Source organism: Physeter macrocephalus, chromosome 11, assembly GCF_002837175.3.
Source record: "Physeter macrocephalus isolate SW-GA chromosome 11, ASM283717v5, whole genome shotgun sequence".
In the NCBI taxonomy this organism is placed as follows: domain Eukaryota; kingdom Metazoa; phylum Chordata; class Mammalia; order Artiodactyla; family Physeteridae; genus Physeter; species Physeter macrocephalus.
Window position 1 is genome coordinate 16,485,746 of NC_041224.1, and position 19,494 is coordinate 16,505,239.

The 19,494-nt window shown below is 40.8% G+C and overlaps 1 protein-coding gene and 1 long non-coding RNA gene across 26 annotated transcripts in view; one reads left to right on the forward strand and one right to left on the reverse strand.

Annotated features, from left to right (window-relative positions):
* KIAA1217 (KIAA1217 ortholog) overlaps positions 1 to 19,494 on the reverse strand; it is a 329,171-nt gene that overhangs the window by 145,455 nt on the left and 164,222 nt on the right. Inside the window, exon 1 of one of the 23 annotated variants that reach the window (XM_055087786.1) lies at positions 12,689 to 13,058. The exons of the other annotated variants lie outside the window; for them this stretch is intronic. The gene's annotated coding sequence lies outside the window, so the exon portion shown is untranslated. Of the gene's footprint in view, positions 1 to 12,688; positions 13,059 to 19,494 lie in introns of those variants that run through there. 23 annotated transcript variants of the gene reach the window in all.
* On the forward strand, positions 4,509 to 13,754 carry LOC114487117 (uncharacterized). Of its 3 annotated transcripts, none has more exons than XR_008618503.1 (4): positions 4,509 to 7,105; positions 7,790 to 7,886; positions 8,296 to 9,545; positions 13,449 to 13,754. It is a non-coding gene; the product is annotated as an uncharacterized lncRNA (long non-coding RNA). The 3 variants fall into 3 exon arrangements; XR_008618502.1 differs by having other exon boundaries at positions 4,509 to 5,550; positions 7,790 to 8,376; positions 9,471 to 9,545; XR_008618501.1 differs by having other exon boundaries at positions 4,509 to 5,550.

Here is a 19,494-nt window from a genome sequence, read left to right on the forward strand (position 1 = left end):
ACACAAAAGACCCCGAATAGCCAAAGCAATCTTGAGAAAGAAAAACAGAGCTGGAGGAATCAGGCTCCCAGATTTCAGACTATGCTACAAAGCTACAGTAATCAAGACAATATGGTGTTGGCACAAAAACAGAAATATAGATCACTGGAACAGGAGAGAAAGCCCAGAGATAAGCCCACGCTCATATGGTCACCTTATTTTTGATAAAGGAGGCAAGAATATACAATGGAGAAAAGACAGCCTCTTCAATAAGTGGTGCTGGGAAAACTGGACAGCTACATGTAAAAGAATGAAATTAGAACACTCCCTAATACCATACACACAAATAAACTCAAAGTGGATTAAAGACCTAAATGTAAGGTCAGACATTATCAAACTCTTAGAGGAAAACATAGGCAGAACACTCTATGACATAAATCACAGCAAGATCCTTTTTGACCCACCTCCTAGAGAAATGGAAAGAAAAACAAAAATAAACAAATGGGACCTAATGAAACTTAAAAGCTTTTGCACAGCAAAGGAAACCATAAACAAGACAAAAAGACAACCCTCAGAATGGGAGAAAATATTTGCAAATGAAGCAACTGACAAAGGATTAATCTCCAAAATTTACAAGCAGCTCATGCAGCTCAATATCAAAAAAACAAACAACCCAATCCAAAAATGGGCAGAAGACCGAAATCGACATTTCTCCAAAGAAGACATACAGATTGCCAACAAATCCTTAAAAAACTAAAAATAGAACTACCATATGACCCAGCAATCCCACTACTGGGCATATAGCCTGAGAAAACCATAATTCAATAAGTCATGTACCACAATTTTCATTGCAGCTCTATTTACAATAGCCCGGACATGGAAGCAACCCAAGTGTCCATTGACAGATGAATGGATAAAGAAGATGTGGCACATATATACAAAGGAATATTAGCCATAAAAAGAAACAAAACTGAGTTTTTTATAGTGAGGTGGATGGACCTAGAGTCTGTCAGACAGAGTGAAGTAAGTCAGAAAAAGAAAAACAAATACCATATGCTAACACATATATATGAAATCTAAAAAAAGAAAAAAGTTATGAAGAACCTAGGGGCAGGACAGGAATAAAGACGCAGACGTAGAGAATGGACTTGAGGACATGGGGAGGGGGAGGGGGAAGGGTAAGCTGGGACAAAGTGAGAGAGTGGCATAGACATAGATACACTACCAAATGTAAAATAGATAGCTAGTGGTAACAGCCGCATAGCACAGGGAGATCAGCTCGGTGCTGTGTGACCACCTAGAGGGGTGGTATAGGGAGTGTGGGAGGGAGACACAAGAGGGAGGAGATGTGGGGATAGATGTATATGTATAGCTGATTCACTTGTTTATGAAGCAGAAACTAACACACCATTGTAAAGCAATTATACTCCAATAAAGATGTTAAAAAAAAAAAAAGGAACTACCAACACGTCAGTAGTTGGAGCAGAGGGATGAGAACAGGGTAGCGTAAGATGATGCCAGATGGTGGGTAAACTTGAACTCATCCAGATGGTGGATGGCCTGTACTTTGAACAGATGATGGGTCATGAAGCACATGGAGCAGAGGAGTGATGTGATGTGACTCGGGGGTTGGAATGACCACTCAGGTTGCTCTATGGAGATTGTTGGTGGCAAGAAAGAAAGCAGGAGAACCAGTTAGGAGGCTACTGCAATAGGCCTAGCAAGAAGTGGTGGTGGACTAGGGGCAGAGGAGGTAAAAAGTGGCCAGGTTCTAGATACATTTTGAAGGTGAGCTGATAGCTCACGATTTATCTGCCCACAGTGGTTTTAAGAAATATTGATACTTAATAATGTTCCCAACTCTGTAGTACTTACTATGGTTCAGGCATTACACAAGCAATTAACATAAACTAATTTGCTCCTTACAACAACACTGTGAAGTAGGTTCTACTTCTATTCCCATTTATAGATGAGGAAATTGAGGCAAAGAGTAGAGAGGTAATTTGACCAGCATCACATAGTGGTAGATGATGGAGCTGGGTTGTAAACCCGAGCAATCTGGCCTCAGAGTCTGTGCTTTAAGTATATGCTATCTGACTTCTCAAGGTTAATGTAAAAGAGAATTAATAACTACGTTGACCAGGTGAACCTTATTGAATCAAAAAATTGAGAAAAAATATTTTAATGGCCATTCATTAAAAAATTAAGAGTCTCAAACAAAAATTTCAGAAATATCTTTTAATCTTTTGTTAAGAAAAAGATAAACAGGGACTTCCCTGGTGGTGTAGTGGTTAAGAATCCACCTGCCAATGCAGGGGACACGGGTTCGAGCCCTGGTCCGGGAAGATCCCACATGCTGCGGAGCAACTAAGCCCATATGCCACAACTACTGAAGCCCTAGAGCCCGTGCTCCACAACAAGAGAAGCCACCACAATGAGTAGCCCGCGCACCGCAATGAAGGGTAGCCCCCGCTCACCATGACTAGAGAGAGCCCGTGCGCAGCAAGAAAGACCCAACGCAGCCAAAAATAAATAATAAAGATCTAAAGAAAAACAATTACAAGAAAAAAGAAAAAGATAAACCAATTGTCAGTGGAGCCACTTTTCATAGGTCCACTTGGATAAGGCAGAGCTCCCTGATCACTCTTCATGACCATGGCCATGTGAATGGTGAGTGCTGTTAAGATTGCACTGAAGGTGACATTTTGGAAAAGCACTGACTCTAAAACGGGGCTGGACGTGAAGAATCAGAGCACTAGGGCCATGGCTGCCTGTCTTTTGGGGAATTCTTTCTTTCTGGTACTTTCCTTTTGTTTTTGCCTTGTTAAAAGAGTAGCTATCTTCACTTTATCAAGGGCACAACATAAACCAATGGTCCTTTTTTTAAATTATCACTAAGAATTTCTGGAAAATTTTCTGCTTTTCATTACCATCTCTCTAGTGCCAATCTTTTTCTGAGATCTCCTGGGAAATGGGTCAAGATTTTACAGATGAGGAAATTGAAGCCTAAGAAGGAGGCAAGATTTGCCCAAGGTCTCTGAGTTGTTCCATAACAGAGCTGGGATCAGAATGTTCCTGATGTTTTCATAGATGGCGGTGAGCTCAGCCCGTGACAGGTGTTTCTGTTGTTTCATCAGATAAAACTGTTGTGGAAGAGCTGGGCACACACATTCTGAAGTCTGTGCACAAAGGGATGGGTGATCATCCATGTTTTCAGAGTCTAAGGCTACATTTTGCTTAATGTTCTCTTTGGGTTTAACTTCAAGACTTCCTGCCAGTGCAGAAAGCTCTACACATTAAGGAAAGTTGGATGGTTCAATAATACACCTGATTATAATTCTAACTTCAGGAAGCAACACATTTCAAATCTTTTCCCAGTACATTTGCTAGAGTCATCCTAAGTACAACAGATGAGGCATAAAATCTTTTATGAGCCAGTAAATAGAAGCTTCTGCTGAACAATGTTTCAAGTAAGATCAAAGTACTCCTTCTTTTCAGTCCTATAAAATGGAGAGCTTTATTTAGCCATTTATTCCAGACTAAAAGAAGGAGAAAAAGTTTGCTAGATCAAAGATGAATCTTCAGGTTTCTTTTATTCACACCTGTCAACAAACAGGAGGAACTAAGCCCTAACATCTCTTTCCTAAGGACCCATTATCAACCTGTGTGTGTGTCTGTATGCGTGCTCGTGCATGTGTGTGTTCTCACCACATGCTCTGTGAATATGTGGGTGTGTGAAAATGTATCTTAGAATACTTGGGCTTCAAGATCATTTTAGCATCAGGAGAAACAGAAATAAGTTTACAAATGGGAAATTAACCAATAGTTCGATAGACTTGTGGTTTTCTTTGGTCTCCAAAATACCACCTCCTAGAAAAGGGAACCCTCCTACACTGTTGGTAGGAAGGTAAGTTAGTGCAGCCACTACGGAAAACAGTACTGAGGTTCCTCAGGAAACTAAAATTAGAATTGCCATATGATCCAGCAATCCCACTCCTGGGCATATATCCAGACAAAACTATAATTCAAAAAGATATATGCACCCCTATGTTCATAGCAGCACTATTCACAATAACCAAGACATGGAAACAACCTAAATGTCCATCAACAGATGAATAGGTAAAGAAGACATGGTACATACATACAATGGAATATTACTCAGCCATAAAAAAGAATGAAATAATGCCATTGGCAGCAACATGGATGGACCTACAAACTATCATACTAAGTGAAGTTAAGTCAGAAAGACAAATACCATATGATATCACTTATGGAACCTAAAATATGACAGAAATGAACCTATCTCTGAAACAGAAACAGAATGGACATAGAGAAGAGACTGGTGCTTGCCAAGAGGAAGTGGGGAGGGAGAGGGATGGATTGGGAGTTTGGGATTAACAGATGCAAATTGGTATATATAGAATGGATAAACAGCAAGGTCCTACTGTATAGCACAGTGAACTATATTCAATATCCTCTGATAAACCATAACGGAAAAGAATATCAAAAATAAGGTATATATATATGTAGAACTGAATCACTTTCCTGTACAGCATTAACACAACATTGTAAATCAACTATATTTCAATTAAAAATTAAAATTTAAAAATCACCTTTTTCTCATCCACACAGGATAAGATTTAAAAATTATATTTCTATGTTCATAGCTTTACTGAGAAAACATTAAATTCGAATGTTAATTGATGCTCTTTATTCTTCCAGGTAACACACTAGTTGAAGTATGGGCTCCTGAGATACCCAGCTTCACAAGGACTGTTTAGCACTGACAAAGGAAAAGGGAAGACATGAAAGTTTTCTATATTTTTGGGGGGGGGAGAAATATTTTTTTAATACATTTCTTTCCTTCGTTCCTCCCTTCCTCCTTTCCTTCTGGCTGCGTTGGGTCTTTGTTGCTGTGTGCGGGCTTTCTCTAGTTGTGGTGAGCGGGGGCTACTCTTTGTTGCGGTGAGTGGGCTTCCCACTGCGGTGGCTTCTCTTGTTGCGGAGCACAGGCTCTAGGCGTGTGGGCTTCAGTAGTTGTGGCACATGGGCTCAGTAGTTGTGGCGCACGGGCTTAGTTGCTCCGCGGCATGTGGGATCTTCCCGGACAAGGGGTTGATCCCATGTCCGCTGCATTGGCAGGCAGATTCTTAACCACTGTGCCACCAGGGAAGTCCTGAAAGCTTTCTATTTTGCAGTAAGTTTTTGCCCATAGTTTGAAAGCTTTCTGTTTTTCCCATAATTTAGAGATGATTCATATTTCATTCCATAAGAAGTCAAAATATTTCACCTTCAAAACGCTGCAAGCATTCTCTTTAGAAAATTAACTTATTTCAATATTCATCATGCCCAGGGGGGCATAGTGGAGTTATAAGAACAAAGGCTTATGCATCAGAGAGCCCAGGGTTCAAATCCTGGCTTTGCCACTTCCTGCTATGACCTTTCGCATATGTCATTCACCCCCATTTAGGCTCTGCTTCATCAATGAAAAGGGGATAAAACGACCTTCTTTCAAAATTATGATAAGAATTAGTGACGTTAGTAGGTTTCCAGACACACAGCAGATACTCAGTAAGTGATTTTAGTATGAATTAAAATATCATCGTTGGTTTAGATGCTGTCCTACCTTTTCATCATAAAGACACTTCAAATATTTGGTTTTCTGTCCTCTTAGGTAATAGGAAGCTTTCAGAATGCGTTTACTCTGATCACGCTCTCTGGTCTTACCTTGTTTCTTTCTGGTATTTTTATTTTATTCTGCTTTTAACTCCCTTAAAGAATTCATTAGGATTGACGCTTACTTACAGTTTTCTGGAAAACACGACTACCAATTTATTTTTCTCACCATCGCTTCACATACTCTGCTTCTTCCTCCTAGGTTTATTATACTTCTTAGCAAATTTTTTTTCATTTTTAAATTTTGAAATAATTCCAGATTCACAGAAAGTTGGAAAGAAATATACAGAGAGGTCCCATGCACCCTTCCCCTGCTTCCACCAATGATAACATCTTGTATAATAACAAAACCAGGCCACTGGCGTTGGAACCACCCACAGCGCTTACTCAGATTTACACGTGTGTGTGTAATTCTATGAAATTTAACTCTGTGTAACTACTACCCCAATCACAATACATAATTGTATCATCGTAACAAGTCCCTCTCATGCTACCCCTTTGTAGAAACCCCTTAACCCCTGGCAACTACTAATCTGTTCCCCATTTGTATAATTGTATTTAAATAGTGTTTTATATAAATGGAATAGTACCTTTAGAAATTGGTGCTCCCCTCCCCACACACAGACACTGAAGAATTCCCTTTAGGTACATCCAAGATGTTGCAAGAAACAACAGTTTGTCCCTTGTTACGGCAGCAGTATTCCATGGTATGGAGGTCCTGCATTTTACTTACTATTCGCCCACTGAAGGACATTTGCATCGTTTCCAGCTGTTGGTATTACAAACAAAGCTGCTGTTAACATCCATGTACAAGTTTCTTGGTGAATATAAGTATTCATTTTCCTGAGATAAAAGCCAAATACTGTAATTGCTGAGTCATACTATAAGTCCATTTTTAGTTTTAAAAGAAACTGTAAAACTGTTTTCCAGAGTGACTGGACCATTTTACATTCCCACCAGCAATGTATGAGTGACCCAGTTTATCTGCATCCTTGTTAACACTTGGTGTTATCATTATTTTAAATTTCAACCACTCTGACATATGTGTAGTGATATCTCTGCACTACATTTAAATCTGCACTTCCCAAAAAGCTAACGAGGAACATATTTCCATGTCCTTATTTACTATTCGTACATCCTTTCCAGTTGAAATGTCTCTTACCGTATTTTGTCCATTTTCTAATTGGATTGTTTGATTTTTTTACTGTTGAGTTTGAGTTCTTTGTATATTTTAAATATTAGTCCTTTGTCAGTTACATGACTACAAATATTTTTCTCCCAGATTGTAACTTACATTTTCATCTTAACAGGGTCCATTTTTTTGGACACTTTTTTGGATAAGGTCTATTTTATCAGTTTTTCTTTTTATGGAATGTGCTTTTGGTGTCACGTGTAAGAACTCTTCACAAAGCTCCGAGTCCTGAATAACATCTCTTATCTTCTTCTAAAGGTTTTTATAGTTTTACATTTTACATTAAAGTCCATGATCTATTTTGAATTAATTTTTGTACAAGTGTGAGAATTAGGTTAAAGTTCTCTTTTCTGCCTGTGGATGTCCAATTGATCCAGTATCACTTGTTGAAAAAGCTGCCTTTCTTTCATTGAATTGCTTTTGCAATTTTGTCAGAAATCAGTTCAGCATAATTTTATGGGTGTATTTCTGGGTTTTCTATTGTGTTTCCTTGATCTATGTGTCTACCCCCCTGCTAATACGGTACAGTCTTGATTTCTATAGCTCTCTGGTAAGGCTTGAAATCAGGTAGATGGAGTTCTCGCATTCTATTCTTCTTTGTCAAAATTGTCTTAGCTATTCTAAATATTCTATAAAAGGCTCCTTTGCCTTTTTATATAAATTTCAGAATAAACTTGTTTATGTTTCAAAAAAAATCTTGCTGTGATTTTAATAGGAATTGTTTTAAACCTATAGATCAATTTGGGGGAAACAGACATCTTTACTTTGCTGAGGCTTCCAATCGATGAAAACAGTGTCTCTTCACTTATTAGGTCTTTGATTACTTTCCTCAGCATATTGTAATTTTCAGCATACAGATCCTATCCATGTTTTGTTAGATTTATACTTAATATTTAATTTTCTTCAGAGCAATTGTGAATGCTATTATGCCTTTTATTTTAGCTTCCAGGTGTCTGCTGTTAGTATACAGAAATGCAGTTGAGTTTGTATGTTAATCCTGGATCCTGTGACCTTGCTGAACTCACTTATTCTACACGAGGTTTGCTGTCATTGTTGTTGTTCTGGTACATTCTTTGGGATTTTCTATGTAGATAACATCACTTGGAAACAGAGAGTTTTATATTTTCTTTTCCAAATGGCATGCCTTTTATTCCTTTTTTTGTCTGCTGAACTGGCTAGAACTTCCCAAATTATGTTGCATAAGAGTGGTGAGGTTGGACATTCCTGCCTTGTTCCCAAACTTCGAGGGAAAGCTTTCAGTCTCTCGTTATTAAGTATGATGTTAGCAGTAGGTTTTTTTTTTTTTGTAGATGCTCTTTATGATGTGAGAAAGTTCCCCTCCATTCCTAGTTTGCTAGGAGTTTTTAAAAAATCATGTATGGGTACTGGTTTTTTCAAATGCTTTTTATGTGCCAGTTGATATAATCATATGATTTTTTCTTCTTTAGCCTGTTGATATGGCAGATTACACTGATTGTATTTCAAACACGGAACCAGCCTGGCATACCTGGAACAAATCCCACTCAGTGGTGATGTATACATTTTTGGATCTGATTTGCTAATATTTTGTTGAGGATTTTTGTGTGAAATACATATGCTACTAGTTCTTTCAGCCAGAGCCTGTGAATGTTAAATACTCTTAATCCATTTACCTGAAAATGTCTTCTTTTTGCCCTCACTCTTAAGTAATAATTTTGCCAGTTAAAGAAATATTCATTAAAAATGATATTTTCCCCAGGCTTTTGAAGATATTATTCCACTGTTTTCTGACTTCTTCTTGCTTTCTCTCTTCAGTATAGTGGTTTAGCATGTGGGCTCTGCAGACAGACTGCCAGGGCTCAGATCCCGGTTTTGCTGTACCATGTGTTAGATTCGCATATCTGGCATAGAGTGAGTGCTTAGTAAATATTAGCTGCTATGGTGATTTCTTATACGTAAGCCTCCTTCATTAGACCCCCTGCATGGCAGGGATCTTTCTTACTCTAATTTCAAAACACCCACAGAATCCAAATTCTTCTCACCGCTTCCACTGCTAAACTTCTCATCTCCCCACACTATGCCAAGACTCCTAACTGGTCTTCGCAACATGTGCCCAGGCCCCCTTTAGTCTATTCCAAACCCAGCAGCCACAATACAATCTTTAAAATGGGAGCAGTGCCACTGCTCATAATTCGGCAATACAGCCATTCCCATCACGATGAGGACAGCGTAGCCCAAGCCTTTGCTGTTGTCCAAGCCCTATACTGTTCGGCTCCCGTGGCTTCTCCAACCTCATTCCCTACTCCTCTGTTACAGAGTGACTCCAATCACAGTGTCTCCTTGCTGTTCCCTGAACGCTCTTGGTGTGCCCTTTGCTCAAAGTCTTTGCATTGGCTGATCCCTATGCCTGGAATTCTCCTCCCCCAGACATCTGTGCGGCTCACATCTTCACGTGCTCTGGATCATGGCTCACATGCCACTTCCTCAGTGATGCTCTCCCTGTCCATCCTTTTCAGAATGACAACTCTTAACACCGTCATCTCTTCAGCACTCCCTATACCCCTGCCCCTATTTTATTTTTCTCCTTAGTATTTATACCATCTATTCTCTATTTTATTTGTTTATTCTCCGCCTCTCCCAACAGAATAGAAGCTCTAGAAGATCAGGGGGTTGTGACTCTTTTGCTGATTGCACCCAGGGCTGTCTTAGTAGCAACTCAGTAAGTATTTGTTAAAAGAATGATGTTCTTTCTTCCTACCTAATACAGCACCATGTGTATTGCAGGTATTTAAAATGTACTCAATTAGTATGTGAAATTGAACTCTTTTAAAAAGGTTCCCATATTACTTGACTCTTCTTATGAAGGCAAATGAAAGCATATGAAAGAACGCTGCTCTAGAATCCTGCAAAACCAAGGGAACTCTCTCCTCCAGGAAAGCCTTCAGCACTGGCCTCGTCCATCTGCCTCTGCCTTGTCAGTACAACAAGCAGTACCAATACCTGGGTGTTAACTGACCATGACTGGGGCCAGGGTTCCCCTGGGGCAGACAAGGGCAGGACGCTGGTGGCGGGAACACCTGAATTGAGGAAAACTGGGACATGGTAGAGAGAGGCATGAAGTCCTGTGAAAAGTCCAGCTACCTTTCCATCGTTGGCTCTACCGACATTTCCAAGTGTGTCAAGCTGGGTGATGAGGTGGAAGATAAAGCCAGTTCACCGATCAAATAGGGATCGAAAATAGGGTAGTTCACCGATCAAATAGGGATCGAAAATAGGGTAGTTCACCGATCAAATAGGGATCGAAAATAGGGTAGTTCACTGATCAAATAGGGATCGAAAATAGGGTAGTTCACCGATCAAATAGGGATCGAAAATAGGGTAGTTCACCGATCAAATAGGGATTGAAAATAGGAACTGCTTAGATCAGAAGGCAAGACGGTCCTAGCTTAGCAGGTTGGCTCTACAGCTTGCTGCAGGAGGATGTGTATCCCCATACTTCTTGTGAGGGTCCTGCCAGTCACGTGAGCTGGAATTAAATACTCTAGTCCAAGGACGTGAACCAGGCCAGAGGTTTAAGGCCTCCACGTTTTCCTGCCAAAGTATGAGGACTACTTTCCATCCCCGACTGTGAACCGATTAAAGCGCCCTCACGTGCTGCTACACTGTAATGACACGTTAAAATCTTTCCTAGGGCACAATACTACCCTGACTCAGTGATCCCCTGATCAGAAGCGCCAGCATCACCTAGGAACTAGCTAGAGCTGCAAATTCTTGGGTCTCACCCCAGATCCACTGAGCCATAAATGCAATAGGCAGAGCCAGACGTCTGTGGCTTAATAATATCTCGGCTAAAATTTGAGAACCACTGTCCCAAATGATGTGTCATGAGAAAGGATGCAAAAAAGGATTGGCAGGGTGGGTGCCATCTTACTCAGGGGAGGGCTCTCTGATGAGGCCATTTGAGCTCAGCTCTGAATGAAGAGAGGAGGGGCCGTGCAGACATGGGGGCCTGTGAATGGAGCTGAGTCCGGACAGAGAGAGAAGCATGGGTCTATTCCTGATGTGGCACAGCCAGGAGGCCAGTATGGCTGGCTGTATGCACAGCTTCATCTGTGTACTCTTTGATTGATGTATATTTTAAAGACCTTACATGGTTACCATGTGTCTTTAGTTTACTGAAAATTCCTTGAATACAAGAACCAGATTTCATATATTTTAAAAATAACTCACCATGACACCTTTAACAGTGCCAGGAACTGAACAGATTCTTAATAAATGCATAAATACATGAATGGAGAAAAAAAATCGAGAAATGGGCAAAACTTGTGGAGGAGAAAAAAAAATGAAAGATTTATTTTTATCATGTTTAGCTTTAATATTCCTGGGAGACATGTAGCCAGAGATGTCTGAAAGCCAATTAACACCTTAGAAAAATTCTGAAAGTGGAAAGTTGGTGGGAATATCCATTTTAATGACATCACCAAACTCCTGAGACCTCAAACTCGGCATGATGACATTCGGAGCTTTTCTTGATGGACTCCAGTTAAGTCACTTAGATGTGAAGCAACTTTCATTTGCTAAATCTGAGGATGGGGCTGGGGAGATGTCAGACAGAAAAGTAGTCATGGAAGATGAATCTGTCCCAGGAGTTTAAAATTCTCCCTTGCAATGCTAAGAAACCAAGGTGATGCACTGAGCAAAGGTGGAAGAGGACAGAATAAAACTCAACTTAAAATAAACAGAAACCTTGACGAATCTAATCTTACTGTCTTGAAGAAAGAAATACTTCAAGTTTGCGACAACTGCCGTAAACCTGACTGTCCCCTCGTATGAGAAAGGAAGTAGGAGGAAAAGAGTGTCCTGAGTCTCTGTGTTAGTGTGCTGGGGCCGCCATAACAAAGTTCCACGGACTGGGGGGGCTTCACAACAGAAACCTATTCTCTCATTGTTCTGAAGGCTAGAAGTCTGAGACCAAGGTGTCAGGCAGGATTGGTCTCTTCGGAGGCTTCTCTCCTTGGCTCATAGACGGCAGTCTTCCCCCTGTGTCCTCACATGGCCTCCCCTCTGCACCTGTCTGTGTCCTAACCTTCCCTTCTTATAAGGACACCAGTCCTATCGGATGAGGGCCCACCCTTGTGACCTCATTCTAACTTAATTACCTTTTCCTCAGACAGTCACATTCAGAGGTACTAGGGGTCAGGACTTCAACATACGAACTTGGAGGTGGGGGAATAGGGGAAGATACAGTTTGGCCAATAACAGCCCCTCAGAGAGTGGCTCAAACTGATAAGAAGCTGAAGACCATCGCGGTGGCGCCTTTGGCCCTCACCTACTGTCGTGCTCCAAAGCAGCTTCTGGGATGGAGACTGGACCTCCTGCAGATAGGTGAGGTGCAGACAGGACCTCATCTCCAGACCCGAAGCCACTTAGCTGCAATCCCCTGTCACAGAGCTTACTTGAGAAACTCGATGGAAAATCACCAGTTCCTTTGCCTGAGAAGATATACATCTACCCTCTAACAACGCAGATGTGAATTTCCCTCTGTTCTTACACTCTGCCTGAAATAGAAGAAGCTGCCACAAATCTCAGTTTCCAGATGTCAGCAGGCAGCTCTCTGGAGGCCACGTTTAGGATGAGGGCACCAAGGATGGAATTTTACTTGGGTATATGACATAAAGCTGGCTTGCATCTTAATATTATTTTTAGCAGTTCATAGAATCATCTTTAAAAGCAGGTGCAAAAAATGTGTGCGAACTCTTATATAATTAGATGCATGTACAGGATTACGTTTTAAAGTCAGCTTTGAACAAACAAACTAACTTGGCAAGAAACTCTTAAGGGTGCAATGAATTTTGCACTTACCAGAAAAAATAGCAAGGGATAGTCAACCGATTGTAGGTAGGGTTTTTGAGGCAAAGGAAAACAACAGCAACTGGTAAATGAAATTTTTTCCCCCAAAAGTAGTTCAGTGTCTCATCTCTTGTTCCAACCAAACTGTAGCAGAGTATATCAGCGTACATCATCTCAATCCAGATACTTTCAACCTCATCCCTGGAGAGAGTATAGAGTAACAGTTGGTATTATTAGGAATTTGGAATTCGGGGAGAGATTTCTTCTTCACCTCTCTTTTTCCTTTCAAGCCTTCAGCCATGACATGCTTCTCAAATTTTCCTCTCTATCTGAAGTTACCCCCCCCCGCCCCCGCCGATGAGATGATTAATAGCCAAGGGCCAACCACCTGGGGGGCCGAGTGAATTATCAAGACGGTATGAACTCTTTCCATGTATCAGATTAGATCACTAGAAACCTACAGAGTCCAAAAGACATAACCTCTAATAAGATGGTTTCATATTCTGTCCTTGGATTTTGAAGTTTCAGACAAAGAAACTTTCCATAAAACAACTGTTAAATATAACTATTACATAATATGATGTCAACAACATTAAGATACAGGAGTTCTTGGATTATAATGTTCTAAATGGGCGGCTGTAAACCTCTTCTTAAATCATGAAATTCATGGAGCTCATTACATTTCTCCTTTCATCTTCTTTTTTTGTCTTGGTTGCAATTACAGCAATTATTCTTTTTTTTTTTAAATTTTTGTTTGTTTGTTTTTTTGCAGTACGCGGGCCTGTCACTGCTGTGGCCTCCCCCGTTGCGGAGCACAGGCTCCGGACGCCCAGGCCCAGCGGCCATGGCTCACGGGCCCAGCCGCTCCGCGGCACGTGGGATCCTCCCGGACCGGGGCACGAACCCGCGTCCCCCGCATCGGCAGGCGGACTCCCAACCACTGCGCCACCAGGGAAGCCCTACAGCAATTATTCTTATCCTAATTTTCCTGGCACACATATTATGCCCAACTGCTACTTGTATTAATTCTTGTTTTAAAGGTTCTTATATACTATTACTGTTTTAAGTTCTTATATACTATTACTGTTCTTATATACTATTACTGTTTTACTATTACTGTTTTAAGTATATATATATATATATATATATATATATACAGTAATATACTATTACTGTTTTGGATGTAGAGAAGTATATTTATACCTTATACAGATAAAACTTGCCTTGCTTTCTTCTGTTGTCTTATGAAACTTGATGAAGAGTTCTTTTTCGAATAAGGGTATTTTAACATCAGAAAAAAAAAGCATAAACATTATCTAGGTCTCTGGGTTTGAATGGGGTTTCATGGTTGTGACAGAGAGAGAGAAATATCTCACACTGGCTTATAGGCAGATTGATTTTCTGAAATAGCTTAGGAAACCGAAGTCACCTTTTCAGCTATTTAGCCCTATAGCTCCACCTGCAGTTTAGAAATGTTTGCTGTTAAGTTTACAAAAAGGTGACCTGTGGTCCAGCTTTAGCAACACCCCAGCTGTAAAGGAGGGAACAGAAACAGTACACCCCAAGTCTTCTGCAAGTCTTTTCATTGGTACTCAGCCAACAGATGGCAGACCCTGTAAATTAATGGTGGCTTGGGGAGGGCTCCGACTCTTAGATTCCACCAAACTTTCTATTCACCTTCATTGATGCTTTCCCTACCTGCACCCTGTCTGCAAAGCAATCCTTGAGATGTCGGTAAAGGGCACGGAACTCTGTAGGTACTGCATTAACTAAATCTTTTCCTCAAAGTCTGAGAAATCTGTTCTAAAGTTTCAACCCAGGAATGTTAATAGCAAGGGATTTCGAAAGACATCTGACTAACTTTATTTTTTAAAGTAAGTACAAACAAATCATGAGTCTACACAATCTTTTGCAAGAACATTCTTTCATATGGGTGAATTTAAGAGCCAAGTGGGTAAACTTGGATAAGTACTCCCTTCTTCAGAAAACCTCATATATGAAAATCCAAGCTTATAAAGGAAAATTGGGGGGTGATTACTTGTATCACAAAAACATGTTTTGCTATACCAGAGGAATTCTTGAAATATTCCTTTCAGTGGTTAATTCCCAGTCCCAAATCCATTTTTTCTCCCTTAGCTTAAAGATTGATTCACTTTAAAAAAAAATTACCTTTCAGGACATTCATGATATCAAGTGCAAAAAACCTAAGAGACAATCTTTTTGACTCACCCGATATAGCCAAATAGAAGTACTCGAGGACTCCTGTTATTGAAAAGAAACTTCTTCATACCTTCTCTCTTTCCTTATTCTCCAACACCCCTTGGTCTACTTAATGTTTTTTACTGTGTGGGTGTTAGCTGTTCAGCATAGCTCATTTGCCAAACGAAATCTTATATGAAAGTACAACATTTATAATAGAGAAGACTCCACAAAAGTCCAGAGCTCTGAGGAACACAGTTGGGAAACCACACCTCCAGTTCATTCTCCAGTTCACTGCCAAGTCTCTAAAGGTCATCAGTCTGTATCTGCCACTACTTGCCATATTTTCTAGAACGTGAAGAAGGAGCAGGCACTACAACTTCTACAAAAACAGCAAATCAGACCCCATGTATCTGTCAGGGTTCACTTGCAGAGAACGGAACCAACTCCAGCTTTAAGCAAAACAAACAAACAAACAAAAAACCCAAACAGATTTATTAAACGGCTTGTGGAATCACTGAGCTGAATGTTCACTGGAGAACTGGGACGTCGCAGAACCTGTTTGATGAGCAGGAAGCTTCCGGTCCAGAGTCACAGCCCTAGGCCACTGTGACTCCACTATGGAAGTCAGGAAACTGCTGGTCCTGCTGAAAAGCCAGACCGCACCTGTGCCCTCGGAAGGAGAAAAACGGATGCCTGGCACCCTGACTCTCAACCCTATCAAGCGAGCGACTGCCTAGAGACCTCTCAGCAAATGATGCTAAAGAAAACCCAAAGCCTCCACAAAAGCCTTGGTCCCTACTTCCAGAACCCAGCGCGTCTTCTATTCCAGAATGGGTCTGCCTTCCAGCCTCCAAAGTAAAGGGAGGCACGCCAGAAGGAGATTGGAGTGGACCACGCCAGCCGGTCACCAAATCCCCCAACTCTGTCCACTGAGCTCCCAAGCTAGAGACGATCCTCTGACCTTTCCTTTGATCGCACCTTAAAAAGGTCAGGAATGTGCCCCACAGCTACTGACCTGAAATCAAACTCTCTTCTGTACATTTTAGTTTTTATAATATTACATGTCAATCACTACTGGTACTAGGAAAACAAATTCCATAAGTGCTTCACTTACTCTACAGAGCAATCCGTATCTTTCCATTTGTCTGAAATTCAATTCTTTTTTTAACTATCCTAGGGATACCTCTTCATGCTCAATCTAATACGAGGCTCACAGTCTTTGCCCATAAACCTTCTTGGTTTTCCGCTTTACAGATGGATGTTTCCTCCATCTTTTTCTCTAACCTCCTACCCACTCTTCTGCACAGGAGGGGCGATTCTGACAACAGAGAACCTTCTGTTCCTTAAATACCCCCACCAGCAAATGGTCACCATCACTGTTACTACCTGGAAATAAAAGAACAGCCACGAAGAAGTGACACACATTGGGCAAGTTCTCCCTCAATTAGTCTAAAATCCTCCCGAGCCTTTTAAGATCATTCTTGCTTGTTGAGTCTGAGTGTTTAACAGGTAACTTGTTACAGAAATGGCAGCACCTCTGGCTGCTGGGCTGGTAAGGGAGGTGTCTTTTCCAAAGCTAACCATTCAGGATACGGTCAACCAAGGCATCTGGCTGCAGGGAGAAGGAAGTTGCTGTTCTTGTTTTCACATGAGTTTTATTTTCAAATTCCTGAGGGTACACAGAAGGGTGGGAACATCTTGTGGCTACCCTTTCCCCCGAGGCCGACCACAAAGAAGCCAGACAGCAGCCCCTGCCCATGGTTGCATTCCAGACAGGCATTTATAAGATAGCAATGATTAAAAGGAAACGACTCCATCATTAAGGCCCAGACCTAATATCAGCGGGACAATTTTTCACAGAAATTATTTCTAAAACTCAAATCTACTGCAAAACTGTTTTTACTTTCTTTTGTAGACTTCCTTTCTCCTAATGGTCTCTCTTTTCACTGAAGAGAGAGAGGTAAGCAGAAATGGCATAAATTCCACAGAGAAGAATTTCATTTGGTCTCTGGATGGGTGGAGAGCATGGGGACCCCACCACTCTGTACAAGTGAAGATTTAGAGGTGATAGATTTTTGGAACCCGGTCACGTTATAAGTCAGAGCCGCTGATCAAATTGTTTCTTTACCTTTCTGCTTTGTAAATCTCCAAGAGTGACTAGCTGGTCCTCAGCATCAGAAAAGATTTCCGGGTTTTGCTGTCATTTGGTCCTGCGTGAAGTGCCAGAATGAGAAGCTCACATCTTGCATGCAGGACAGCATTGGAGAAAGACTATTATACAGATACCAGCGATGTCTAACTTCTCTGTCCTAAACAGCAGCTTAGGGCTAAACCTTCTCTCTCTTGCATGGCTTCTAAAAGCTTCTGTGCAATGCACCAAGCCCAGCCTCCCCCTGCTCCTGCCTTTCTACCACGCCCAAGTAGTAGAAAGGAGGGATTATCCAAGTGGAAAAATGATTAAGCTGGCAGGTTTATCTCCAGGCACAGGCTGCCTAGAGTGACAGCAAGGTTGCATCCCCTCCAGGGAGCAGGAGTGGTTGGAGGATTGGTCCAGACGTGGCTCCCAGAGCTGGGGAATGGCTCCAGTGACACACTGCGTATGTGCAGAAGTGAAGCCTGGGAGCTGGGCTTTCCCAGCTCTGCCCCTTCTGGGCTCTGTGGCTGGAGGTCACCCCATGAGATGTGAAGTCCCTGGGGTGACACACAGGCAGCTACTGGGGTGAGGAGAGTGAGGCACTCTCCTCGGGTGCAAAATTTAAGGCTCCTCCCCACCAAACTCAATAATCAAGATAAAATAATATTTTAATGAGACATTTTAAAAAATCAAAATTAATGCAATAACCCATGATGAACCAACTATGACCATTTTAAATAAACACAAGATCAACAGGACTTGGGGGGGAGATCCTAAAATTCTGTGGATTAAGATAAAAGAAGAGAGGGCAGACAGCAGAAGCAAGAAGAACTACAATTCTGCAGCCTGTGGAATGAAAACCACATTCACAGAAAGATAGACAAGATGAAAAGGCAGAGGGCTATGTACCAGATGAAGGAACAAGATAAAACCCCAGAAAAACAACTAAATGAAGTGGAGATAGGCAACCTTCCAGAAAAAGAATTCAGAATAATGATAGTGAAGATGATCCAGGACCTCGGAAAAAGAATGGAGGCAAAGATCGAGAAGATGCAAGAAATGTTTAACAAAGACCTAGAAGAATTGAAGAGCAAACAAACAGACATGAACAATACAATAACTGAAATGAAAACTACACTAGAAGGAATCAATAGCAGAATAACTGAGGGAGAAGAATGGATAAGTGACCTGGAAGACAGAATGGTGGAATTCACTGCCGCAGAACAGAATAAAGAAAGAAGAATGAAAAGAAATGAGACCTCTGGGACAACATTAAAAATACTAAGATTTGCATTATAGGGGTCCCAGAAGCAGAAGAGGGCGAGAAGGGACCTGAGAAAATATTTGAAGAGATTATAGTCAAAAACGTCCCTAACATGGGAAAGGAAATAGCCACCCAAGTCCAGGAAGCGCAGAGAGTCCCAGGCAGGATAAACCCAAGGAGAAACATGCCAAGACACATAGTAATCAAACTGACAAAAATTAAAGACAAAGAAAAATTATTAAAAGCAACAAAGGAAAAATGACAAATAACATACAAGGGAACTCCCGTAAGGTTAACAACTGATTTCTCAGCAGAAACTCTACAAGCCAGAAGGGAGAGGCATGATATATTTAAAGTGATGAAAGGGAAGAACCTACAACCAAGATTACTCTACCCAGCAAGGATCTCATTCAGATTCAAGGGAGAAATCAAAAGCTTTACAGATAAGCAAAAGCTAAGAGAATTCAGCACCAACAAACCAGCTCTACAACAAATGCTAAAGGAACTTCTCTATGCAGGAAACACAAGAGAAGGAAAGGACTTATAATAACAAACCCAAAACAACTGAGAAAATTGTAATAGGAACATACATATTGATAACTACCTTAAATGTAAATGGATTAAATGCTCCAAACAAAAGACACAGGCTTGCTGAATGGATACATAAATAAGACCTATATATATGCTGTCTACAAGAGACCCACTTCAGACCTAGGGACACATACAGACTGAAAAAGATATTCCATGCAAATGGAAATCAAAAGAAAGCTCAAGTAGCTATACTCATACCAGATAAAAAGATTTTAAAATAAAGAATGTTACAAGAGACAAGGAAGGACACTACATAATGATCAAGGGATCAATCCAAGAAGAAGATAAAACAATTATAAATATATATGCACCCAACACAGGAGCACCTCAGTACATAAGGCAAATGCTAACAGCTATAAAAGAGGAAATCGACAGTAACACAATAATAGTGGGGGACTTTATAGCAATACAATCCTACCTCAAGAAACAAGAAAAATCTCAAATAAACGATCTAAACTTACACCTAAAGGAACTAGAGAAAGAATAACAAACAAACAAAAAACCCAGTTAGTAGAAGAAAAGAAATCATAAAGATCAGAGCAGAAATAAGCGAAATAGAAACAAAGAAAATGACAGCAAAGATCAATAAAACTAAAAGCTGGTTCTTTGAGAAGATAAACAAAATTG